The 23,665-nt window shown below is 41.0% G+C and overlaps 1 protein-coding gene across 2 annotated transcripts in view; it reads left to right on the forward strand.

Annotated features, from left to right (window-relative positions):
* Positions 1-23,665, forward strand: part of ANO6 (anoctamin 6) — a 202,971-nt gene that overhangs the window by 7,270 nt on the left and 172,036 nt on the right. The gene's annotated exons all lie outside the window — the stretch shown is intronic.

Here is a 23,665-nt window from a genome sequence, read left to right on the forward strand (position 1 = left end):
TGGCATCTCATATGGTTCCCTGATCCCTCCAGGAATTTTCCCTGAGCACAGAGTGAGGGGAAACCCCTGAGCACCACTGGATGTGACCCCAAAATAAAACAGAATGGTTGGATTTTGGTTTCAGGGACAAATTGGTTGCTTTAGGTTCCCAATCTGTTTATGATAGAGCTTATCTGCAGATCTGCACAGCTAATGATAATGTCTCTGGGTGGAGGGTGATTATGCAGAGGCCATGACCTCTGCAAGATAGTGGTTGAGCTGTGACACTCAGATACTTACCCAAGCTCTCTTCTCTGTCATGGTTGTAGATGTCTTACCCCACAAACTGTCCTCTCACTACCTACTTAACGTTTCATTGCCTAGAAATATTATCACCTATAAAACAAGTTCTGGTTTTGCCTTACTGATATTAGTGGACCAAGCCTACTGTAATAGGGTTAGCGGCTAGACAGGTCAGCAGCCCACAAAGAGGTGGGTTCTTTAGAATGAGGTCTGTGCACTAAGTGTCATGATTGAGGTCTCTACTCCCCCATGGGAGGAAAAGAGGAGACAACCTCACAGAACAGACTTCTAGAGCAGGTGCTGAAGGATCATGTAGGTTTTTATTTTTTCTTTTTCGGTCACACCCATCGATGCACGGGGGTTACTCCTGGCTCTGCACTCAGGAATTACCCCTGGCAGTGCTCGGGGTACCATATGGGATGCTGGGAATCGAGCCTGGGTGGGCCGTGTGCAAGGCAAACGCCCTACCCGCTGTGCTATCGCTCCAGCCCAGGACCATGTAGCTTTAATAGTAAGAAGACAGAAGAGTTTGGGAAGCACAGAGACCTCTGGTCAGTGGAAAGGTGGTTTGCCATGTAGATACTAAAAGATTATTGTGTATATCCCTTTACCTACTTTTTTTTTTTTTTTTTTGCTTTTTGGGTCACACCCGGCGATCGATGCACAGGGGTTACTCCTGGCTCTGTACTCAGAAATTACTCCTGGCAGGGCTCAGGGGACCATATGGGATGCTGGGAATCGAACACAGGTCAGCCACGTGCAAGGCAAACGCCCTACCGCTGTGCTATGGCTCCAGCCCCTCCCTTTACCTACTTTTAACACTCAGTTCTTGTCCAGCATGATCATTTCCAACTAGTATTGTCATACTGGTCAGAGGGAAAAATTTTTGAGTTAAAGTTTTGCACTTTCCCCCCTTGCTTTTCCAGGGAGACCATTCCTCTTAACACCAGAGTCATTTCTTTTCCTCAATGGCTTCGTCACCTCCGAAGAGAAAAACAGAAAATGCTCTTAGCCAAAGTACCCACCAGTGAATTTTCTAGCTCCAGCATGTATTTTGCCTTTGTTCTTGGCTCTTCCTTTGTTATCTCCAGCTAGTGTGTCAATTCCTTAGGGTTTGGGACCAGGTTATTTGAATCTTCGTACAAAATATCCTAAATATTGTGTCTGTCTATTGCTGTTAAATTTGTTTTTAATTTTAAAATCTCTCTTCACACTCCTGAAAAGGAAGCTCCCTGACAGCAGGTATTTTTGTATTCTAAACTACTCTTTAGTACCTGGAAAGGTGTATGACGTACAGTAGAAACCAATCAAATAATAGTTGAAGAATGAATAAATGAGGGACTGGAGAGATAGGACAGGTGTAAGACACTTGCCCTGTATGAGGCGACCTGGTTTTGATCTCTGAGTGCTAGTGCTTATGGTCTCTGAGCACCAACACGTATGATCCCTGAGTACAGCCGAGTGGGCTCAAGCCCCCTTCACCCTCAAAAAAAAAAAATGAATAAATTAATCTTTAGCAAATAACTTTAATTAACAAATGCTTGGTGATGTTATGGCCCAAGTTGACTTCTCTTCTGTGGCACTCGGCAATTCCCTTTGTCATCAGTACTAAAATGTTGAGTGTGCACAGTCACCTTGGCTCCAGGCTCCCGGGCCTGCAGCACCTGCCTGTCTAGGAGAGAGATATGCGAAGAGATAATTGCAGTTATCTGTGATTGATACTGCAGCCAAGAGGTATACCTGTTTTAGTGGTGGTACTAAGGAGATAGCAAGTAACCTTGCTTAAGGGAATCCAGATGGTTCTAGTATGGCCTTGCCTGAGCTAACCTTGAGGAATAAGACAGGTGTGGAATGGGGCCAGGACAATGGATTGTATGGAGCATTAAACAATTTTTTTTTTTTTTGCCACACTGAGGGCTGCTTAGGGTAATCCTGGCCCTGCACTCAGGAATCACTTTTGGCAGGCACTTGGGACCGTAGGAGTTCTGGAAACTTAAAAAAATATATAACTTCTTGCTGCCCTTGTTTCATGGTTATTGGAGGGAAGTAATATATGATGTGTGTATCAGGTATTGCGTAAATATCATATATGTATTCTACTCTACCAGATAAATGATAGCTAGGAAAACTAAGCAAACTATCTCTAAAGTCTTTCTCTTTGAAGCAGGCAATTTTGATATTTTTAATAAATTTCTTTTTCAAACCGTGCATCATCTTTTATTCTCCATCGTCTCTCAAGTCAGATAATTACTTTCCAAAGGGTTCTCAAATCTTCTCTTTTATACTCATTGTTCTTTGAATATGGCGCAAATATTGTAGTAAAAGAGTAATAAGAATTCCATGTGTATCTTCATCACTAATCATCAGGGAAATGCAAATCAGAACATCAATGGGATCTTTCACACCAGAGACTGGCACACATCCAAAAGAACAAAAGCAACTGGTGTTGGCATGGATGTGGGGAGAAAGGGACTCTCCTTCATTGTTGGTGGGAATGCTGACTGGTCGAGCCTTTTTGGAAAGCAATATGGATGTTTCTCAAAAAACTGGAAATTGAACTCCCATTTGACCCAGCAGTATATTCCAGGGGTGCAATAAAGCACAGTAGAAATGACATCTGTACATTGCAGCACTGTTCACAATAGCCAGAATCTGGAAACAACTGAGTGCCCGAGAACAGGCCACTGGTTAGAGAAACTTTGGTACATCCACACAATGGAATACTATGCAGCTGTTCGGGAGGATGAAGTCATGAAATTTTCTCATAGGAGGATGGTCATGGAGAGTATCATGCTAAGTGAAATGAGTGAGAAAGAGAGGGAAAGACATAGAATGACTGCATTCATTTGTGGATTATAAAAATATCATGAGACCAACACCCAAGGACGGTAGAGACAAGGGCCAGGAAGATTGCTCCATGGTTGGACGCCCGCCTTATGAGCTGGGGAAGAAGGCAGCTGGGATAGAGAAGGGATCACTAAGACAATGATGGTTGGAGGGATAGTTCGGGATGGGAGATGGGTGCAGAAAGTAGATAAAGGACCAAACATGATGACCTCTCTTTATCTGTATGCCAAATCTTAATACCCATAAGTAGAGAGTATGGGGAAAATTTTGTGCCATAGAGGCAGGAGGAGGGGTGGAAGGGGATGAAGAGAGGGATACTGGGGACATTGGTGTTGGAAAATGTGCACTGGTCGAGGGATGGGTGTTTGATCATTGTATGACTGAAACTCAGACATGAAAGTTTTGTAACTGTAGCTCACAGTGATTCAATTAAAAAAAAAGTAGCTTCTTCTTAAAAAAAAAGAATTCCATGCACACATAAGAGGTTGCAATAGTAACACATGTTAATGCTGTGCATATTTTATTTTTTCCTTTTTGAAATCAAGAAATTTAGATTAAGAGCTTCTATAAAAATTTTAGTCAGATGCTTATTTACGTTTCTACATTTTCGGTGGGGAGGTTATATTATTAAAAGCCTAAGAATAGCTTTAAGTTAAAACATGATCTTGGTGTCTCAAACTTTGAGACATTTGTTGCATGTCAGATGAAGATAATTTAAAAGTCTCCATTCTAGCTAATAAATAGTTTTTCTTTTGTTATCCTACTTGTACTCTTTATCAGTACATGTTTTATGTTCTGGTCAATTCAATATATCTTAACAAAAAGATCTTGAAGGGAGAAACGCTATCTTATTCACCTTTGTAACCCACAACCCGCTTATAGGAGTGCTTTTCATATAGTGAATAATTAACAAGCATTTGTTAAGGGAGTGTTTTAGATTATAAAGAAAGCTTTATATGCCTTAGGATTACATGGCTTATCTGCTTTTGATAGTGTATTCAAGGATGTGCAAAAAATATAGCACCAGTTTTGGAACAGAAAGACAGTTTCCAATTACTATCAAGCAAGGACTTGTACTTGACTGATTGGTAACACAAATGTAAAAATAGGTTGTGGGAATTTAATGCAAATAATTGCTTGTCTCATTATGATTTCATCCCTTTAGTTTTGCCTTCCTTTTAATACTGCAACTAAAATTAATGAGTAACTATCCCCCCAAATAGCTAGTTTAAGGCATATTAGTTGAAAATGTTAACAATAGAATGTTTTGGATGTGGACCAAAGAGCAATTTGAATGCTATTCAGTGAGAACATCAGATGGGACATTTGCATAGAAGACACGTTGAAGGGTTAATAGGCAACTTTCTTTACTGAGGTATTCATTACTGTGTGGCAGCATGCTTGAATACTAATAGAAAGAACTAGCTGCCTTAAGTAAAAATCCAGCAAGTGAAAATACAGATGTAAGAAAATATATTCTTTAGTGAAGTCCAGATGTTGTCTTTCTATATAATGCCTTCTGTCTAGGGTATTGAAGCTACTACTTCTATTTTACAGTACATAACTGAAAATTGGGGGAGAAAAGGGTATTGGTCTTTAACATTTTCTTTTCCATAATTTTCTTTTTTAACTTTGGCAGAACTTAAGCCATAGATCAAAATTATGGAAATAAACTTTCTTTTGCAAAGTATAATTATGCAAATTACAGACTTGTTTATAAAGCTTGTTTTATAAAAATGGAGATTGTGTTTACCTAATTGAACTTTTCAGTACTTCTCCAGGATTTTATATGAATATCTGAAAAATAATCTTTGACTTTGCACAGACAAAATGATGGCTGAGTTTTTCTTCTCTTTTTTCTTTCTTTTCCTTTTCCCTTCTTGATGTGTGTGCGGGTGCACACCAGCAGTACTCAGGGCTTACTTCTGGCTTTGTGCTTTGGAATCACTCCTGACAGGGCTTGGTAGGCCATATGGGGTGCCAGGGATTGAACCCGGGTTGGCTGTTTGAAAGGCAAGTGCACTACTGTTGCCCAGGATGTTGCCTGAATTTTTCTGTGGCATCACTTAGACCGAAATTTTAGCATCCTCTCAGCTTTCCTCAGCCCTCACTGAGTTAGACTGAGGTTTTTTTGGTTTTTTGGGGACCATACCTGGAGGTCATCAGGACTTTCTCCTGGCTCTGTACTCAGGAATCACTCCTGGAAGTGCATAGGGGACCTTCAGGGAACCATTCAGGGATCGAATCTGGGTTGGCCATGTGCAAGGTAAGTGCCCTACCTCTGTACTATCTTACTGGTCCCATGAGTTCTGCTGAGTTTTTTAGAAAAACTCTTCCTGGGACCTATGTCAGGGACAAGGGACATATGAATTTGATCCTTGGTACCCCAACACCCCTGGAACAGTGCAAGGTGAAATCACTGGCTACAGCTGGTCCAGTGTTGCTGAAAGATCTCTGGACAGCCTGCATCAGTTAGGAAGCCAAAAGAAAGAAATCTTCCCTAACAGATTCTAAACAAAAATCGTATGCTTTCTCCATATACACAAACAAATCATACCCTTAGCGTTTACTTTTTTTAATGTACATTGTGATTTGAAGCAATTGTATTGTTCGCTGTTCTCATCATCTTTCCTGTTTCTGTTACCAATTAAGTAATCCCTACATCAGATACTATTTCTCCAAAAGAACTTTAAAAATCCTCGTTGTTTCAAGGGATGAAAATACTGAGGAAGGAGACTTTAGAAAACAGAATATACTTTTATCCTGTTTACTTATGTACAGCTTATTGTATACTTAGACTATTTAGAAAAGCAGGAGATTTAAGAGGACAGATAAAAATGTGAAGAAATGAGCATTTGTGTGTAGCTCATCTTCCATGAGTGATAATACAGTTTCACTGTCACTGTCACTGTCCTCCCGTTCATCAATTTGCTGGAGCGGGCCCAGTAAAGTCTTTATCGTGAGACTTGCTACTGTGTTTGGCATATTGAATACGACAGTTTCGCTATTATAATGAAATCTTACTTAAAGGCATTCGTGAGAACTTGTACTTAAAAAAAAGATATTTTGGTGTACAGAGTTCTATACTCCCCCTCCCCCCCAATCGAAGTGCCAAGACCTTTCACCTCTCCCTATGTCACTTACATCCATCTCTTCCTTTTCTCCACACGTCCCCCAATGTTGGCTAATCCAGGTTTTGTAATCCAAGGCCACGACTTTGTCATTGTTCAGTACCGTCAGCTCCTTTTTTCCTCTCTGTATACCACAGGTTTGTAAGATCATCATTTGTCTTTCTCCCTCTGGTTTCTCCTAATGTGATATTTCCCAGGGAACTCCCATAAGAAATGATTTAAGTCCTTTTCTCCCAAATGTTGCTGTTCATTTTGTGTTGCTTCTGTCATATTGTATCAGGTGCACTACACATCCCATGACACATAACGTATTCCCGTGGGCACATGCTGTGTGTCATGATTGTGCCCGCTACACATCAAGTCAATGGGGAATCACGGCAGTGGCTGTGCTGCAGACACATGCACTTTAAAAGTTGATAATCAAAATAAAAATATACTGTACTACTGAATAGTAGGAAATAGTAGCACCCAATACACCAGAGGCCTAATATCCAAGATCTAGAAAGGACTCACAAAGTTTATCAGAATGCTACCTCTTCCCCAGGTTTTGACCTTTGTGTCTGGAAGCAGCATCACAATATTTTTTTATTATTATTAGTGAAACACCATGAGGTACAGTTGTAGATTTACAATTTTTTGTGCTTGGGTTTTGATTATACAATGATCAAATACCCATCCTTCCACCAGTGCCCATTTTCCACCACCATGGATAATATCCCTCCCACCCCCATCCCTCCCATCCACCCTGCCTCTGTGGCAGGGCAATCCCTTGTGTTCTCTCTCTTCTTTTGGGTGTTGTGGTCTGCAAAAGAGGCATTGAGTGGCACTCATGTTCGGTTCGTAGTCTATTTTCAACATGCATCTCCCCTCCTGGGAGGATCCTCCAAACACACTTTATTTGGTGCTCCCTTCTCTATCTGAGCTGCCCTTTCCCCTAGAATGCCCGGCTGGCCTCTAAGCTATGGAGTAATCCTCCTGGAGTATCACAATTTCTAATGTCGTTTGAAGTTGGAGATTTTCTTGTCTCTGAAAGATCTGCTCGGTGACATGCAAACTGCACTCTCTCAGAGGGCACTGGCCGTGGTTGGGATTGACTCTTGCTTGAGCACAGACGGGTGGTGGTAAGACTAGGCTGTTACCCTTCTCCAGGGGATCTGCACTCCTCACCTGAGCCCAGGCAACTAGAGATTAGGTATCAGGAACTGGTTAACGGTATTTCTTCTGTAGTTAGAATTTGCTGGTAAAAGTATAAATTTGACTAAACGTATTTTTTTTTCTTTTTGGGTCACTTCCGGCCTTGCACAGGGGTTACTCCTGGCTCTGCACTCAGGAATTACTCCTGGTGGTGCTCGGGGGACCATATGGGAAGCTGGGAATCGAACCCTGGTCGGCCGCATGCAAGGCAAACGCCCTACCTGCTGTGCTATCACTCCAGCAGCCGTATTTTTTTTTAAATGGAGATACGGGCTCTTCCCTGCATTGAAAGATAATTTCTGGGACCCGAGATATGACCCAAAGGGATGGAGCCCAAGTGTGTCCTGTGTGCAGCTTGAGGACGCAAGTTTGACCAGTCCTGACCCTGGGTACCATCAACCTGTGCCTGAGTCAGTCATTCGTCATTCTGGAGATATCACTCCTGCCCCCTTTCCCCTATTCTGTCCTTAGCCCTGAATGCTTGGGAATTTCCTTCCCACCATCCACCCGACTCCGACTCAATTTCAGCTTATTTGACTGGATATTAATTTTGTTTTTAAAATTTGTCTATGAGTGACATCTAGCAGGGCTATTCCTGGGGGGGGGGGTGGGATTTGGGTTTGGGGTGCCACCAGGGCCGCTCCAGTGCTGATGGGCTGCCATGTAGTACCAGAGACGGGACCAACGGCCTCACTCAAGGTGAGCATAGGCTTGAATAAAGAAGGGATCACTAAGAAAACGATGGCTGGAGGAATCGGTCAAGATGGGAGATGTGTGCATTGTTTTGCCCAAAAGTAGAAGGAGAGTATGGGGAAAATAGTCTGCCATGGAGGCAGGGGGAGGGTGGGAAATGGGGGGTTATACCGGGGATATTGGTGGTGGGGAATGTGCACTGATGGAGGGATGGGTATTTGATCATTGTGTGATTGTAACCCAAACAGGAAAGCTTGTAACTATCTCACGGTGATTCAATAAAATTAAAAAAAAAAAAGTGAGCATAGACTGTATCACTTGAGTGGTAACTCTGCCCAAGTGTTTTTTAATTTAAATATTTATTTATTTATTTATTTATGGGCACTTCCAGTGGTGGCTAGGATTTATTCAGGGATCACTCCTGGCAGGACTTGGGGAACCATATGTAGCGCCAAGGATTGAACCCCCGTATGTTGTGTGTGCAAGACAATTGCCTTACCTGTTGTACTACTGTTGTACTATTGTAAATATTCTGTTATTTGTAACAGAAAGCTATCTAAAATGTTTAATTTGCCCACAAGATTAACATTTCTCTTAATGAGTATTATTGAAAGCTTGAAGTCAAAACCTGTTAAAAGTGATGAATGTGCTTGCAGAGCAAAACTAAGAAACTGTGCTGTCATTCTGGTTTTGAATTTAGGCATCTAAAACTATTTTATATTCAAAACTATTTTGAATTTAGGCATATAAAACTGAAAGAATTGCTACCTCATTTGCAAAGTAGGTGTATGAAGTCATGACTCAAGGTCTTGACTTCAGCCTCTCTGCAGTTGTTGCCACTTAAACCGTGTAGTGCCTGGGACCAGCCACCGACCCGGGAAAGTGACACATTCCATTTGGAGCAGTGAGTGCAGAGTAAGAGGAAGAAGCGATTTTTATCCCAAGGAAGGTAGTTTAAGATCATTTGCTTTCTACTTCAGCTTTTCATTAAAAGCCAAAATCCTGTCCTTCTGTGTGAATTTTGAATTTACAATTGCAGTTCTTGTTGTCCACTGAATTTCAGCCTTGATCCATCCACCAGATGGCCAGACAGTCTCATATTTCCTGCCTCCACCTAAATTTAAATGGTTTTTAGTACCCACTGGGTTCACGCTTCTATAACAAGTGTATTACAGCTTACAAATCATAGGGGGAGACGTGCACATTTCCAAACAAGCCTTGTCATCTAATCTCTTGCGAAGCCAAGCCAGCAAACGGCTTTTGAGCAATGGGGTAATCATGGTTTTCCTGAGTGTTACTGTTCCCTAGACTGTGATGAGTGGCTTGTCTTACACACCCAAATGCTTACTTTGAAAAGTTCAATCATAAACTTTACTGTTAGTAAAAAAACCCCCCCCCCAAAAAAAAACCCAAAAAACCTCTGAAAACTGGCCTTGGAATTTGTTGGCAATGACTTTAATAAACTAAGGCTTTAATAAATTAATAAATTAAATTATTTATATAGAGGCTATATTCTGATAAACATTAACATAAAAACCAAAAATGAAAACAGAAATCCGTTCATTTATTAAATAGTTATGCAGCACCTTCTATGTGCCAGGCATTGTGTGAGACACCAGGAATCTGGGGCCAGATACAGCTACTGCCTTTTATTTATTTATTTTTTTAGCTTTTTGGGTCACACCCGGCGATGTTCAGGGGTTACTCCTGGCTCTGCACTCAGGAATCACTCCTGGCAGTGCTCAGGGTACCATGTGGGATGCTGGGAATTGAACCAGGGTGGGCTGCTTGCAGGGCAAACGACCTACCCGCTGTGCTATTGTCCCTTCCCATTGCTACTGCCTTGACTGAGCAGGCAGATTTTATGGAAGAGAGGCTTACCTCTAGACTACCAGCAGTGGGACTGACAGATTGCTTGGGGGGTGGGGTTGGGGGCAGGCGCTTGTGGGGGCGGGGGAGGGGCAGGGGAACAGAGACAGTCCAGCAGACAGAAGTAGCACTAAGCAGTGTAGCTGACTGGGAAATGGGTGGTACATCCAAAGCCAGTTCCTGGGGATAGGCTCTCTCTGGGGGGTAACTGATAGGGCAGCTGTTATTTTCATAGTTCTAAAAATAATGTGGCTGTAATCTTTACACAGCAGATGAGGAAGTTCAGGATGCGCATGAGATGAATGTGTAAAATATCACACATGTTTCCAGCCCTGTAATTCCAGTTGTATTGGGGGGATCCTCCGTGTAGAAGTGCTGTTTAATGCTGATTTCTACAACTGCTGAGGCACCTTGAAAGGTGAGCAAGTTGTGGTTTGTGCCTCTTCCTTATTCCTTGGCTAGAAAGAAAAAAAGAAATAATAAGGTTTTCTTTTTGGTCTTTTCATTCTTTGTTTTTTAGTCCAGTTTGGTCCTGAAGCAGTTCTGTGATGCTCTCTTGACTCACAAAGAAGGACCAGCTGATGGAGCAGGTGTGTCTGTTTCCTGCACTGGTTTCCTCTCATCTTGGGAGAGGCGGGAGCTAGCACACTGGCCCGTGTCTCATTCTCAGTGGCTGGTTGTCCTTTTTGCCACGTGGTGTGACTCATGCCTGTCCCGGAAGTGACTGGCTTTGGCTGGGAGTCCTAACCAAGCCCCTGGGGCATAAATCAGGATTTGTGTGAAGTGGAAAAGCCCCACGGGACTCTGATTTGCTGCCTCTTGGTTTTTCCCCTTGAGAAATTCTAATGATCACTCATTAGAATTCCTTCACTGTGAAGAGCCAGACTACCTTGGTAATATGGTAAAAATATGGCAAGTGCAAATTGTTTCTCTTATAGAAATGACTTTTTTATGTTTCACTTTTAATTTAACTTTTAATATTTAAAGACAAGAATTTTTGGTCTTAACTGTTTTTGTCATCCTATTAGTAAGCTGTAAGATGCCTGGCAAAATGTAAATGTAGGAAAATAGCTAATGCCCGGCAAGCTACCGAGAGTATCTCGCCCGCATGGCAGAGCCTGGCAAGCTCCCCGTGATGTATTCGATATGCCAGACACAGTAACAACAAAGTCTCCAATGGAGACGTTACTGGGCCCGCTCAAGCAAATAGATGAACAACGGGAGGACAGTGACAGTGACATCTAAGGTTGGAAGGAACTGTATGATTAAAACTCACTTGTATCTCATTTTATAGGAATTCAGGTTTTATTTATTTCTTTTTTCTTTTTTTTTTTTAATTGAATCACTGTGGGAAAAGTTACAAAGCTTTCAGGTTTAAGTCTCAGTCATGCAATTATCAAACACATTTCCCTTCAATACTTATTTTTCACTACCAAGAACCCCAATAAACCCCCCTCCCAACCCTCCCATTGCCTGTGAGGCAGATGAATTCTAGTTAACACTCTGTCTACTTTGATTAGATTCATTGTAGAAATTCAGGTTTTAATTGCTCTGCAGTGATAGTGAAACCAAACTTGCTCGTTCATTCTGAGCTTTTGGTTCCCTGGTTGATGGTGCGGTGCCGTGGTCTGCTGCTGAATAGATAACAGTTCAGCGTGGATAGTTTGTGCACGTTTTCTCCCATTTAAGTAGTTTAAGGAAAGTTGTTCATTTTATTAAAATATCAGCCCCCCCCCCCCAAAAAAAATCAGCCCTTAGATAAAATAGTCTGTAAACAGGATAAGGCTCCTTTGGTAACTGAGAAAGAACTCTGAGAACAGAAAAGTTAAGCAAATACCCTATTCTGAATGACACAATTCAGAATTGGTGCTTGGTATTAGATTCCTAAGTATTTGTTTATGCCATGTGTTCCAAGTTCCCAAAGGGTTATTGACACTGCATGAGTCATGATTCCAGCCTGTTTTCCACTGTTAGTCACTTTCCCTGTCCAGGCTGAGACTAGACTGTGCTGGGATTCCACCCCCCACAGATCCCCTCCTCCATTCCCCCCTACCCCCCCTTCCTGGCTTGGGTTTACTTACATCTGGAACCAATTCTGACTGGAGGCAAGGATTTTAAAACTCAGCATTTATTGTCAGTCTAGCTTGTGCTTCAGTTTTGGTCATTTTAACTCCTTCCACAGAAATGATTTTAGGTTCCATTTCTTTTATTTTTTTATTTTTTATTTTTATTTTTTGGGTCACACCTGGCGATGCACAGGGGTTACTCCTGGCTTATGCACTCAGGAATCACTCCTAGTGGTGCTCAGGAGACCATATGGGATGCTGGGAATAGAACCCAGGTTGGCCACGTGCAAGGCTCACGCCCTACCTGCTGTGCTATCGCTCCAGCCCCAGGCTCCATTTCTTTAGTTCCTGATTGTCTCTTGTCTCCTAATGACAGGCCCAAGACTGAAACCGTCTCACCTCGCCCCGCCTGTACTAGACTCCATTGGTGCCTGTGCTCCTGGACAAAAAAGCATGAACTGTACCTCTGTTCTCTCAGTAGTACCTTCAATCCTGGGTGCTAAATTCTGATCACAGTTTTGTATTTATTTTTGCCTCACTGCACGAATGAATGATACTTTGCTGGCAGCTCAAGAGGGGCTATGAGTGAGAGACCGTTTCCTGAGGGGGGGATAGGAGCTGGAAACCCAGGGCCTAAGAAAGATCACATGTTTACTGGAATGTGGGAAAACCACCTTCAGTGGCAATCCGTGCCTGGCTGTAAACTATTCTGTTCTTTACAGCTAGCCTCCTGTGGGACAGAGGAGTGACTGGTTGAGCAGCAGTGAAAGGCATTCTGGTAAATTCTGGGTTGTATGGAAATCCAAGTTTTGAGAAGTTTTAATATTCCAAAGAAGTTGAACCAGTATAAATTCCCACCAAAAAAAAAAAAAGGGTTCCTTTCCCTCCATATCCATACCAACCAAACAATTTAATCGATGTTCATTTTCTCATAAAGAAAGATTATACTTCCTATACAGAGCCTATTAAATTGTTTTATTGTAGTTATTATGAGTGCTATATAAAGCTTTCCCAGTAACTCAAAACTTGACTGCACCAAACAGGATAGTAATATAAAATCATGTTTGATTTTCATTTATTTTTGGTTTTGGAGCCACACCAGGTGATGCTTAGGGGTAACTCCTTACTCTGCACTGAAGAATTACACATGGCAGTGCTCTGGGGACCCTGTAGAATGCTGGGAATCGAATCTAGGTCATCAGTGTGCAGGGCAGGTGCCTTGCCTGCTATTCTACTGCTCTGGACCGATGTTTGATTTTATTTGTTTTTGTTCTTTTGGGGGCCACACTCAGCAATGCTGATTGGTTACTTCTGGCTTAGGAATTACTCCTGGCAGTGCTCACTCAGAGACTATCTGGGATGGTGGGGATCAAACCCAGGTAAGCTGTGTGCAGGACAAATGTCCTACCTGCAGTACTATCACTTCACCTCCCCCATGTTTGATCTTTAATGACAGAATAATAAAGTGGGTGTTCTTCATGTTTTATTTTTGTTACAATTCTTAGAAAAGTGAATGAAAATGTTCTTAGTTTTGGGTTCAGAAGATTTTTTAATAGAAACCACCTGCCGTGTATCTGGAGCCTTGTTGGGCACTCAGTCAACGATGTTGTCCTTTGGAGAAACTCAAGGATGCTGGTTGCTCCATTTCCATTTTTCATATTGTTCAAATACTGATTCTACATGAATTTATAATGGGGTATGTGGACTTGAAGGGCTTGGAGGTTAGAATCCCTATATTGCATGGGAAATATTAATTTACATATTTATAGGTCTTTGGTGAAGGGAGAGACCTGAAAATATTCTAAAGGTCATCCTTGATACAAACAAGATGGAACAGCTTATTTATTAAAAGGATAATTAATGATATAGAATTTATGAGGTTAGGTTTATCAATGACGCAGGACTAAAGATTGTTAACCAACACTACTGCCTTTTAGCAGAAAAATTTTTCCTGAGTTATTATCAGCTCACATACTGATGTTTCATAAATTTTACCTGCTTAAAATGTGTGCACTCAAGGACTTAACACAGAAAACCAGCCGTTTGGAGCAGGAAAGCGAATGGACTATGTGTTAAACCGCGCCAGCATGCCTGCCCGGAGGGGAGAGGGTATTGACCCACTGGCCCTCTCCTCTCTGGAAAGAAAGATGGCGGCCGCACGGGAGCCTTGTGGACAGCAGGTTTGAGCCGGGGGTGGGGGCGGCAGGGACCTCATGGGAAGGGGGGTGTTCCGGTCCGTCCTTCACGGCCTACCGAGGTCACCAGTTGCCCCCCACGAGCAGCTCTCCGGCACGGCCACGACTCCAGAGCACAGAAACCAATCTCTTAACTATCTAACTTTTAATAGAAATACTTCCAGGGTTAATAAGTAAAATAGCAGAAATCCAAAACCACGCGGCTGCTATCGCGACATCATTTAATTCTTAATACCCAGCTGTAGAAAGCAAATCATTTCACAACGCTTTTTCAGCATGTTTGTCTGATTGGGGGGGGGGGGGGGGTTCGTAAACTCTAAGTAATAATGGTGCATCTTTTATCGAAACAATGAATCTAGTCAAAGTAGATAGAGTGTTAACTAGAACTCACCTGCCTCACAGGAATTGGGAGGGGTGGGAGGTGGGGTTCTATTGGGGTTCGCGGTTAAAAATAAGTATTGGTAAAGGGAAATGTGTTTGATATTTACATGACTGAGACATAAACCTGAAAGCTCTGTAACTTTTCCCACAGTGATTCAATAAACAAATAAATTATAAAAAAAAATAAATAAAATGTGTGCACTGACAAACCAATCTTGGAACCCAGCAGTTTTTGGCAGAAATGCCTCTGAACTTAATTACTAAAATATCAGAAATCCAAAATCACACAGCCGCGCCATATCATATGCTCTTCATAATCAGCAATAGAAAACAAATGATCTAATCATGCCTTTTCAGGAGGTCTGATTGTTGGGGAAAAATTCCAAATAATAATGGTGGGTCTTCTGTCAAAAAACTGAATGTAATCAAAGTAGAGAGGGAGTAAAGTGAAATCTTCTGCCACATAGGCAGGGGGAGGGGTGGGATGGGGGGTTTACTGGGGTTCTTGGTGGTGGAAAATGTGCACTGGTGAAGGGATGGGTATTTGATCATTGTGTGATCCAGACTTAAACCTGAAAGCTTTGTAACTGTTGTCATGATGATTCAGTAAAAAAATATAAAAAAATGAATAAAATGTGTGCACTGCAGTGGATTCTTAAAGGTAGCTGTATTGGATTAGGAAAAGAGCAGAGAAGAGGTAGAAAATGCTAATTAAAAAGTGTTTAATTATGTTGACTTTTTTTTTTGACCTATTTTATTTTTTATAATTTTATTTATTGAATCACCGTGAGAGCAGTTACAGAGCTTTTGGGTCTAAGTCTCGATCATACAATGAAACACCCGTACCTTCACCAGTGCCCATCCACCACCAAAAATCCCAGTATATCCCCATCCCACACCCTCCCCCTACTTGTGGGGCAGATGATTTCCACATTACTCTCTCTCTGCTTTGATCACATTCAGTATTTCGACACCAGACCCACCATTATTATTTGAGATTTTACCCCAACACTCGGATCTGCTGAAAAGGCAACAACAGACAATTTGTGTTCTATTGCTGGTTATGAATAACATATGATGTCGTGTGGCTGCCGCAGGACCATGTGGTTTTGAAATTCCGAAGTTTTAACACTTAAATCTGGAGGAATTTCTGCCAAAAGCCACTGGGTTTAGAGATCTGCTCCTGAGTCTCTGGGATCATGGCCGTTGAGCAGCTTGATGAGGAGCCAGAGAGGCCGTTTGTGGCCAGTGACTTGGGGTCTCGTTGGGGTGGGGAGGACAGGCCCGGCTCCACCCCATCACGTGAGGCCCAACAAGTTTAGTCACTGTGGGCCTAAGCCTGACTGTCCAGTGGCCTCTGGAGGATGACGGCCACCAAGCCGCCAAGAGGGAGCAGGTGGAGGGACAACACCCTTTCCTCCCTGGGGTGGCCCGGCGACAGTAACGTGTTGTGGGGTCCGGACACATTTCTGCCAAAAGCCACTGGGTTTTGAGATTTGTCTCTGAGTCTCTGGGATCATGGCCGTTAAGCAGCTTGATCAGGAGCCAGAGAGGTCATTCGTGGGCGATGACTTGGGGTCTCATTGGGGTGGGGAGAACAAGCCCGGCTCCACCCCCATCCCATGAGGCCCTGTGTGTCTCGTCACTGGGGGCTCAAATGTGACTATCCAATGGCCTCTGAAGGATGGCAGCCACGGGGCCACCAGGGGGAACAGGCCAAGGCACGAAACCTATTCCCACCTGGGTTGGCTCAGCACTGGTAGCCTACTGCAGGGACCGGACGCATTTCTATCTAAAGCCGCTGGGTTCTGAGATTCGTTTCTGAGTCTCTGGGATCATGGCCATTAAGCAGTTCAATCAGGAACCAAAGAGGCCTTGCCTCCGATTATATAGCTGAGCCGGAGGTGGTTTGTGGGTGTGTTTCCCACATACCTAACTTTTGTCCGTTTACTTTCTTGGTAAACTTTGCCCCAAATTTTTTGGGTCTGGCCAAAGGCACAGCAGCAATTTTGGGGTATCTGGAAGTCTGAAGGTGCCATGAGGCTGCTGATGCACTCGCCTCACAGGTACATATTGACCTGCTGGTGGCACCATACCCCCCTATGTTGACTTTTTGAGGCAGAAAATGCTGATTAAAAAATACTTGTTGACTTTCTGTTTTAACTAGGAATCTTTTTTTCAGAGTGGTGGTGGAAAATGTCCACTGATGGAGGGATGGTTGTTCCATCATTGAATGACTGAATCTCAAACATAAAAGCTTTTTTTTCCTCTCCAATATATATATATATTTATTATTATTTTAAAAAATTTTTATTGAATCACCGTGAGATAGTTATAAGCTTTCATGTTTGGGTTACAATCACACAATGATCAAACACCCATCCCTCCACCAGTGCACATTCCCCACCACCAATATCCCGGTATAACCCCCCTTTTCCCGCCCTCCCTCTGCCTCCGTGGCAGACATGATTCCCCATAATCTCTCTACTTTTGGGCATTATGGTTTGCAATACAGACCCTGAGAGGTTATCATCAAACAAGAAAGCTTTGTAACTATCTCACCGTGATACAATAAAATAAAAAAATGCAAATGGGGAACAGGAATTTTTTTCTTTAATTCTTGTGTATTTCCTTCTAAAACTGAAATGTCAGTGAAACGTTGTTGAATATACTGAAATGTAATTTTTGGTAGGGGCCACTCGCAGTGGTGGGATCCGCCGGTGCTCTGGGAATCCATGTGGATCGAACACACAGGGATTCTTTTTCTTGAACTGTTTCCTAGTCTGAAGTATAATTTTTCATACTCATGGCTTAATAGATTTATGTTGTCCTTAATATAAAAATTGGAGGCAGAAGACATTCCTGTTACTTGATCATTGAAATTACACATATAAAAAAATGAAGGTTGATTTGTTTGGGGGTTGGCAGGAGTGCTCCCCTCAGTAGAGCCCTCATCTCTTTGGGGCTAGTGGCTCTTAAGAGAAAAACATTCCTGGATTAATGTGGTTTTTCATTGTTGTTAGAAAATATTTTTCAACTATATTTTCTTTTTGTCGTTGTTCTTTGCTTTGTGGCCACACTGGCAGTGCTCAGGGATCATGTTGGTGGGACTTGGGGGACCACGTGGTACCAGTGATGGAGTCTGGGTTGCTGTGTGCAAGGGAAGCACATTGTACCATCACTCTGTCCCCTGCACACATATTTTCAATATAAAGCAACAGAAAAGACGTACACAGAAGGTTTTTTTCTGGTATTAGATGACTGAATTTTTTTTAAATTAAGTTTGTGTGTGTGTGTGTGGGGGGGGTTTGGGTCACACTCAGCCATGGTCATGGGTTACTCCTGTCTTTGCAAACAGGAATTCCTCCTGGTAGGGCTCAGGGAACCATATGGGATGCCGGGGACAGAACCTGGGTCAGCCTTGTGCAAAGCAAAAGTTCTACCCACTTTACTACAGCTTAGGCTCTAGATGACTAAATTTAAATCTTGTTTTTTATACTTCTTGTGGAACTTTAAGTTGGTGACTCTCTGAGTCTTTATTGTTATAAAGGTACAGTGTGAGTGTACTTAAAGTATTTAGAATAGTTCCTGAGATTAATAGCTGTTCATATTAGCCAAGTTGTGAAAATCTTAACATTCAAAATAAAAGTATAAAATGTATAAGAATTTAAACATTCATGAATGGACTTCTGGTTTATTATTCTACCTATAGAATGAGTCTATATTATAATTTCCCATGGATTCTCTTGAGTAGGAATCTAAAAATTAGACCGACATCTTAGTAAAACAATTAAAAAAAAAAGCAAAACCAAAAACACCCAAGGAGCTTATTTTTAATTTTATTCATTAATTTTTGTTTTGGGGACCTTATACTGCTGTGCTCAGGGCTTCTGCGCTCAGAAATCACTCCTGGTAGCCTCAGGGAACCATACTGGGTGCTGGCAATAATGCCCACGTCAGCAGCCTACAAGGCGAATGCCTTCCTGCTCTGTTGTCTCGGCATCTGAAGATTATTAGGTTGGCAGAGATAGCATATGATAATATTACAAATAACTGATCCTTGTTACTGAATTAGGTCTGAAATTATCAGGAGACAAATTCGCTTAAAGCACTGAATTTCCAAGTCTGCCTCTGTACAACTGTAATTGATTTTATTCCTTTGTTGATTCTATTTGCTTTACGATGGGGCTACTTTTAGGAATAATGACTGAAAATGAACATACTCCTTTACCTTCTATAGTAAATAATTTCAATCATAGTAATTATACCAGTGTCTTTCTTTGTTACCAAAGAGTTCTAGACTGAAACTCATTGGAAGTTTACTTTGTGGTTTTGGGTTTTCCTGTGCTTTCCAATATAATCCTTTTAAAATTATTTAAGATTTTTTTTTAACCTGGCTCAATATGATGCCTAAAGTATTTCTACACTTGGGAATTCATGTACAAATAAACATTGCTAACTGCAAGGAAAGAGCAATAGGGTTGAGGTTGTTGGGCTTTGAAAAGAAAACTGACCAAAAACCTATAATAATGTAGAAAGGCCAGCTGTCTCAAGGGATATTGAGGGAGTCCTAATGAATCTAGGGAATTAATCTTATAATTATCTAGTGCTACAGATTGCTAGACATTTAAGGAAGTCTAAAAAAAAATCTTTCCCCCTAAGAATGTTTAAAAATAGACAAGGCTGTGTTTAGTCTGATGTTTTTTTTTGTATAGCTTTATGTCAACTGAGTTTATACCAGTTCACGTGAGTATTGTCTCATTCTACTCTTGGATTCAATTCATCAGTCTGGTAATTAAGTATATATGTAGATGCCTATTCTTATCCGTCATTGTTTAAAAGGTATATTTAAAAAGGAGCATGTATTCGCTAGTCATACTTGTAAAGAATCTTTATGCATTAACAGAATTATAACAGTGCTGTTAAGTAGGGGCTAATAATATATTATCCATTAATGGCAGATAAGATTGTGGATCAGGGAAGTTAAGTATTTCACCTAAAATCACACAAATAAATGGTTGTAATTTAGACTAAACCATTAAATTGATTCTTGGGTGGATTGTCTTAACTATGTACATAAGCATAAAAAGGAGGAATATTGGAAATTTTGATGAGCCAATGTATTGGGAATTATGAATCTTCTTTCATAATTTATATAATCTATTGCTATTAATTTTGCTCTATTTACTTGAAAATTCTCACTTCTCCTTAGATGGAAAATGATTTTGATATGGCAGTGAGGTTTTGGAGTTAATCTAAGAAGTTTGACAAATACTGCTGTATAGTTCTTTTTTTTTCCCCCTGGATAATTATATACTCGTAATGTTTTATTTGGTGTACCTACAGTTGGTAAGTACTTGAGTCACACTCCATTCATACAACAGTTGAGCAGCATTTGCTAAATATCTGTTTTATGGATGAGAAGATTGAAGTGCTAAATCATCCTAACTTCTGCCATCACATTGCTCTGTTTTGTTTGTTTGTTTCTGTCGGGAATCGAACGTGGGTCATCTGCATGTAAGACAAGTGCTCTACCCACTGTACTATCTCTTTGGTCCTTTTTTTTCTTTTGAAAAAAGATTAGTTTGATAATCACGCAATGAAGATTTCAGTTTAGTAAATGCAAGGTAATGTATACATTAAAAAAAAAATTCATGGGGGCTAGAGCGATAGCATAGCAGGTAGGGCATTTGCCTTGCACGTGGCAGACCCAGGTTTGATTCCCAGCATCCATTATGGTCCCCCGAGGACTGCCAGGAGTAATTCCCGAGTGCATGAGCCAGGAGTAACCCCTGTGCAACGCGGAGTGTTACCCAAAAAGCCAAAAAAAATAAATTTAGAAAACACTTCTATGGAAAATAAATGTAACCTTGCAGATTATCTTTATTTTATTCAATGCTACCAGAATTTCTCATTTGCGGTCAGGGGGAATCTAGTGCTTTCCATCTTCCTTTAGGCTCCTGCCATTGATCCAGTTTCAGAGATGAGAATGTAGAATTTAAAAAATTTTAAATAAACTTACATATTATTTGAAGCAACTTATGAGAAACATAGTGGTGTCATTAGTAACAATAAAATGCCAAGTCAGAATTTATGGAAGAAGGACACAATTTAGAAAAATACTAAATTGCACACGATTGCACATTAGAGGACATAACATTTGGCTTAAATGATAAACTCCATATAACATTAAAACATGACAAGGTATGGGGGCTGGAGAGATAGCACAGTGGGTAGGGTGTTTGCCTTGCACGTGGCCGACCCGGGTTTGATTCCCAGTATCCCATATGGTCCCCTGAGCACCGCCAGGAGTAACTCCTGAGTGCAGAGCCAGGAGTAACCCCTGTGCAATGCTGGGTGTGACCCAAAAAGCAAAAAAAAAAAAAAACAAAAAAAAAACCCCAAAAAACAAAAAAAAACAAAAACATGACAGTGTACTTAAAGTATTCCATCAAAGTTGCATGGCTGCAGTAGACTAGCTGTTATTTTAGTTATAGGTGAGTGCAGTATCATCATTCTTTTATAAGGCGAGGGACTTGAAAAAAAAAGAATGAGGGGCTTGGACTGTATTATATCTAGGATTTCTCCCTGCTTGCTAATTCCATAATTGTATGTTAGTAACTTCTGTAACAAGATTAGTAATGCTTGCTTTATGCTTTCTAGTTATAAAATGTCTTTGGAGTTTTCCACGTAATGATTTTTTTTTGTTTGTTTGTTTGCTTTGTTTTTTGGGGCTTTTTTGAGTCATACCCAGCATTACACAGGGGTTATTCCTGGTTCATGCACTCAGGAATTACTCCTGGCGATGCTCGGGGGACCATATGGGATGCTGGGAATCGAACCCGGGTCAGCCACATGCAAGGTAAATGCCCTACCTGCTGTGCTACTGCTCCAACCCCAATGTAATGATTTCTTAAAGTTCACTTTCACAAATGAATATGTTGATGGATGGAAAAGAAAAGAAAAAGCAGAATAAGAGAAGAGCTTTTAGGTATATTTTGAAGAGTGAGTGGAAGTTTACTTTAAGATTCTAGAAACTCAAATGTATAACACAGTGGACCACATCTTTTGAAGGGGGATGTTATTAGTGATCTCTGCCTAGGAAGAAAGTGCCTACTAAACTATGGCTTTGCCCAGGGAAACCTCCATTTGCTGTCATGTTTCCACGTAACTTTTATTTATTTAGCCTACTTGGTTTAAACATCATAGTTTACAGAATTGTTCATGATGACTTGTTATATTTGATATTCCAATAAAAACAAATACGTTGCTGTAGAAGATTGTAATTGACATGACTCCTTGACCATTATTCCTGAAGCAATCTTCATGGAATCATACATAGTAAGAAGAATCACACTACATTCATTCTCATTTTACTAAATTAAAGTTTTATTAAGTTTTTTGACTTGGCAGTTATAGGTAGCTCTTAAGAGGGGAAAATTATGACTTCATTAGCATTTACAGGATGGGTAGGTGTGAATTTTCCTGTCCTTAGGTTTCTGCATTATAATCTTAAGGGATCACTTCATCCTTTTATGACCAGGATGCCGTGTATATATATATATATATATATATATATATATATATATATATACATATATAGGGATACATACTGTTGACGAACATGACCATTAATAATTTACTGTATTTTGCCTTTCCTAACTTATCACATGCTCTCTCAGTACTCATTTCAGATTGTGGTGCTTTCATGGTTTTCTCAAGCACATTTACCTAGGCAGTGAAGGTAATTTATTTTCATTTCTGTCTGTTTCATGTTGAATTGCTACCTTGGAAACACTAATGCTTTCCATTTATTTGGTTGTTACTATTGTTAATCATTGCAAAATCTTATTATTACTGCCCATCTATAAATCAGGAAAAACAAATCTGATTTCTTACATTCTAATCTGTTTTTAAAAATTCATACACAGTGCAAATTTTATGCAAATATAAGCAAGAGACAGAATAAATATGGGACAAACACTTGCTGAAGCAATCATCTTTTAACCTCTGCCAACTTTGTATAGCCCAAGTAATGACTGTTTGATATTTATTATAAAGCATATTCAATTTCTTGATTAACCGAACCTTTCGTTCCTCTTCTTTTGTTTTAGGTAGCAGTGAAAATAGATTGTTTTGTTATCATTCTTGCCAGGAAACTTATAAAGTGAATAAAATTATTCATAACGTATTTTAAACTGGAGATATATTAATATATTATTGGGCATACTGAGCAGAAAACATTTCTTTTTCACATTTGAATGGCAGATACCTGATTGTAAATTCACTTCCTACTGAATAGTAGTCTTCATTTCCATATGGCTCGTGGATAAAACTCCGAGAGGCAGCCAAGATATGTAAATTCTTAACCTTGTTACAGAATTTTTATATGACTTCTATAATGTTTAAAATTAGGGGATGACCCTAAAGAAAGTGGGGGGGGTGATAAAGAAGAGATTCTTTCTGGCAAGTCCAAGAGTAGTATGGTCTTGAGTTGTGCTACAATTTTTTTTTGTTTCCCTCTTGGTGTCTGTGCTGGGGGAGCCATATGGGATACTGGGGATCAAACTTGGGTTGGTCACATTCAAAGCTCCCACCCTGTCTGCTCTCTCCCCAACCCCTCCACTTCCTGTGCTCACTCTCTTAACCCAAATCTGCCTGTCTGGTGATCTCCTCAGGCTGGGTCACTGCTTGCTCCCTAGCACTTAGCAAGGAACTGCCACAGAGTGGGCAACCAGGGTGTGCTCAGTAATTTTCATGTTCAGCTGGGAACCCATTATTCTTCCTCCCTAATGCAAAAATTTTGAAAAAGACGTCTCTTTCAGTGCTCTGTTTCTCTATACATAGCACCAACTAACTATCCCGTCCTCCCTGCCGGCTTTTCCCCACGGCCCGCTGCTTCTGCTTGTTGCTCCATATGCAGTTCGTGAAACTCAGACTCTGTGTTTTCTGAGATGTTGCCTCCTCTTCATCCCAAGTGAAGTCATGTCTCTCCTGGCTCATGCTC

Source organism: Sorex fumeus, unplaced genomic scaffold, assembly GCF_029834395.1.
Source record: "Sorex fumeus unplaced genomic scaffold, SorFum_2.1 ptg000036l, whole genome shotgun sequence".
NCBI lineage: Eukaryota > Metazoa > Chordata > Mammalia > Eulipotyphla > Soricidae > Sorex > Sorex fumeus.